Consider the following 4,885-nt stretch of genomic DNA (forward strand, 5'->3'; position numbering starts at 1 on the left):
CAGACTTGCAATAGTGGAATCAGCAAAGGAACATGAATATCTAAGACAAAAAGTGAGAGGTAATTAACAAATTCAGTAGTTGACTAGCTAATTGCTAAAATTTCAATGAACTTTATCGTAGTGTATTGTAAATGATTTTAACGCTGAATGACTACTTTAACCTGCCAAAATTAGAAATCTTATGCAAAATTAATTATCTAATAATATATTGGGGAAAATAATATTATACTGACTTAATCATCAAACAAAACAATTATCGTGCTTAATGATTTCATACTTGGAATCTATAAATGTTTTGTTGTTTATATTGAGTATATGCACTTGGAAATAAATAGGACAAAACGAATTGAAAAATGTTTGAAATGAAGTGATGAATTTACAAAATAACAAAAAATCAAAACAAACAAAAACAAAACAAAACAAAATAAAAAAAGGAAAAAAAGGAAAGAAAAATCATAAAAGTCCCACAAGAGTATTAGTATTATTATCAAAATATGTTTTATTCTTATATCGGCAGCTTGTAGAGCCTTACTATTCTTTTTACATTTTAAAGAGTTGGGTTTAGGATACATGTGGATTGGGGCACGTTATGATCCCTCAGTCGGTGAGCATAGGTGGGTAGATGGTTCCAAAATGACTTTCAATGGCTGGTACCCCGGAAGAAGCAGTATAAAAAAGGGTTGCGTTGACTACTTAAAAGGCTTCGGTTACTTATGGAACACTCACTGGGACTGTGTAAATACGAAAGGTGCTTTTATTTGTGAAGCAGGTACGATGAAATTGATAATAACGAAATCGATTAAGTAACAAAGTCATTGTGATTGATCTTTGTAAAAAAGTTATAGTTAACTTTTGGGTTCAAGGAAGGTTTAATTGTATGAATTATGTTAATATAAGGTTGTTCTACTATTTAAGAGACGGACCAACCTACAAACCTTGGAGTTAAATATAAATAACCATTATCGGTGTATATCGAACAATAAATACATGATAACGTCGTTTGATTTGTTAAAAAGTTCTGAATTTGAAGTAGGCAAAGTTCCATTTGTGATTCGCAAAGCACATGTTGAGTAATGGGTAAAATGTCGTTCATGTAGATTTGTGCTAAATATTTATAACCTCACACTGAAAAAATGGATAATTTGAATTACATGTAGTTACAAATAATGTGTAACCCTAAAACAATATATAACTTCAACTTTAGAAAGTGTTTCAAGTGAAGGTATTACCGAACCTACATCATTAGCAACATCAACTGTATCTGTGACATCTATAAAATCTAAATCAACGATACCAGCAACATCTTTAGTGACAACAACTGTGCTACCCCCGACTACAACAACGTTATCACAGACGACTACCGCAGGTAATGTATTGATGAATATTTAACTGTAGCATTGGCATATTATCATCGTCGTAACTGTATTTATCAAAACAAAATAAATGGTGTTGTGTCTTAATTACCGTCTTAGACATGTGTATACCTTCATTTCTACTGTTTTAAAGGAAAGTGTGGAATTGGTTGGGAAAAGATTCCAAATTCAAACACATGCTATAAGTTTGTTATCCAGCTTGCAACTTGGTCTGATGCAAGTGACAAATGTAACGAGGATGGTGGTAGCCTTGCAAGCATAACTTCTGACCAGGAACAGTCATATATTGCAGGTATATTGATTCAACATCTTTAGTTAGGCTAAAGCTAGACTAATAGTGCCAATTGTAAAGGTTCGATACTCTTATTTTAAGCATGAATTGTCTCATAACTTCTTTTCATCTTTTATCATTGTGCACATAAACAAAGTACAACGTAGTTTGACCAGGTTTTGGTATGTCTAATAGGTCCAAATTATGTTTTGTTTGAAGAAATATAAACGTACAATTGTCCATGTGGGGAAAGTAAATATATAAATATGTCTTTTCAAATCAAATGTTTCTTGCTAAAGGGATAATTTAGCCTTTACGCTATTGACTATGGTGTATTTAACTTGCTTTTTATTCGTATATTTTCAAAAGAGCATGTAACAAAAGTTACCCTTCTACACAAAAATGACGTATGTTAATTATCATACTTAAGCCTAAAAAGTATAATATTATAAACAGACGAGTATTGCGTTATAATATCAGTTTGAGAAAAACTCATTCTATTTTATCAGGAAGATTAAAGGGAATTTCGAGTGTGCCTGAAGCTATGTGGATAGGTGCTAATGACATCGACATTGAGGCAGGATGGAAATGGACTGATGGTCAACCATTTGCCTATTTGAACTGGGCTCAGGGTAATACACCACACTACAAAAATATGAACTTCTTTTCTAAAGTTGAAATGATATGTGCTATAATTTCGATTCACTTTTTGTTAATAAAGCTTAAAAATGTACAATATCTAGCTGTTTTTGCTATTTTTAGTTCTGTATAAAATGTTATATATTTATTAGGGGCACCGAGCTACTATAAGACCGCCGATGATAATGATGGAACTAATGTTGCAGAAGATTGTGTAGTTATAATTACAGGCAACAACAATAAATTTGGCCAATGGGAAGATTTACCATGCTCTAAACAGGAAGGTTATGTGTGTAAGAAAAATGGTACGATGCAAGAACTTTACATAACGATTTTTTATTTAAGATATTGATGTTTATAATGAAGATGAAACTTTAAACACAACAGAAGCAACACGTAATTGTAACTAAGTTAGCAAAGCATATCAATTAATTCTGATATTGAGTTGTGTTATTTTTCAAGCATGCTTGAATGATGCATTGTAACGTTGTTAAGTTGACTTGCATTTGAAGTGAACTATCTGAAATTGTTCATTTCAAACAAAAGCTTTAAAAGCGACACGCCATTAATTCCAACGACTGCAAAATTGCCAATATGACCATAAAGTAAGCCAAAGTTCCATAATTAAAATGACCTAAGAACGGCCTTATTGTAGAAGCAGTCGTCTTATTACGAAATTAAAAGGAATAATTAATGATGTTGCAATTGAAACAATGTTAACCAATTCTCGAATGTATTAGTATTTCATATATATATCAACACGTTTCCGAAAGTAAATTCATGTACATTAAAAGCCAATGTATAAGATTAACCAGTAATTGTTGTTGTTTTTAAATGTAAAGCTTGTTTTTTAAATAAAATATTAATGGTTTTTGGCTAGTACATACACAGTAAAGTTTGCCTTTTTGAAAATTAACACCTTAGAATATTTATAAACTTATGAATATAGAATATCTATAAATTTTTAAACTTGTTTTCTATCCTCAATTAATAAACAGTTGATGAAAAAAATGGCACCACTACTACAGAGATGCCCCCACATATCGCAGGTAAAGTTATGTATTAAATATTATCATAGCATAAAATCGGCTATTTTCCCCTCTTTTGCCCATGTTATAACGGGGCCAAAACCATGCGTTTACATAGTCACGCGCTCTTGTTATAGCCCGGTTTTACCTATGCGCAATACATACAGGGCCCAGTAAACAAACAAAAAATGACGATTTGGCCTGTTTGCCAGAGTCATGCGCTCTTGTTATATTGGAATTATTAATTCGAGGGACGGCGAGCAGCATTCAAGTAATTATGCCGGCAATACGGCGTATAGACATCGCCGCTCATCTTGGTTGTCGCCCTTTCTTAGAAACGGACAGTTGTCAATGTAAACAAATAGAATCTGTCATTCAGTTTAATCCCCCGCTTAACTTACAAAAATGGAAAGCACAAAATGAATATAAGAAAACGTTGTTTTATTGACGTTTATATTGATAAATGTTCTGTATGTTTCTTTAAGAGAATAATGTTATATGCCTGATTTTTTTTTAAACTTGTGTGCTTAAAAAAACCGATTCTAAATTTGAATCTGATGTCACTGATCTTTTGTTCTTTTTCCTACCGCCAATCTGTAATCATTCTAGGAATTTCTGAGGCATCTGTTTTGTCTTGGGTAGAGTAATGTTATGTTTTTCTTAAGTTAATATATCTCCAAAGTTAAACTTTGTTAAATCAATTAAAATTCGAAATTTCGTTCGGTTCTCAAGTTGTTGGCCCCGGGAAAAATAAAACGCATACGTAAAACATGTAAAGTTGGATAAATACCGTTCAAGCACAAGGATTTAATGTTTGTGTTTTATACATAATATACATCATGAATCTGTTTTAAAATTTTATGCTATAATAGCGTCAACGCACGTTTATTTCGTGTTATAAAGTCTTCAGAGTCCCTCGGAACTGTTGGAGCCCTCGCCCTACCGGGCTCGGGCACCAACCGTTCCTCGGGACTCTGCAGACGTTATAACACGGAAAAACGTGCGTTAACCCTTTAATAGTTCATGAAATCTTACACTTGATTATAAGAGGTTGCAATGTTACAACGACAAGAAAGAAATGCTTCGTATTCATTGTAGAAAATATTAAATACTGCTTAGCCGGTGTGCGGGGGAATAAGATAATTTACTCTTTTAATTACATTCATAAACCGACTCAAATGGATACAGTCTGATTGTCGAAATATATCTGTTTTGTTCAAGTGTTATGATTTTAAACGTATAATTGCTTCTTACTGTAATATTAAAACGCTTAAGGTGTTAAGCGTTTATATGCGAAAACGTTTATTGAAAATACTTGCATTCAGATCAAATGAAAAAATCAAATGTTTTGAATAAAGAATGGTATTTGTTTGTTTACATACAATCTATCTAATTCGTTATTTTATGTGACAGTCATATAAAACTAATCATTTTTACAGCCTTATGATGCGTCATAATGAATAAAATGTTAAAAATGCACAACACATTTCTTGTCTTTGCGTTCTATCTATCTTTGCTAGAAAGCGTTATTTTTTGACTTTTTTAAAAATGATGTTTTTTATGTTTTTTGCAGA

Source organism: Ruditapes philippinarum, unplaced genomic scaffold (assembly GCF_026571515.1).
Source record: "Ruditapes philippinarum isolate M1 unplaced genomic scaffold, ASM2657151v2 ctg3537_1_1_1_1, whole genome shotgun sequence".
In the NCBI taxonomy this organism is placed as follows: domain Eukaryota; kingdom Metazoa; phylum Mollusca; class Bivalvia; order Venerida; family Veneridae; genus Ruditapes; species Ruditapes philippinarum.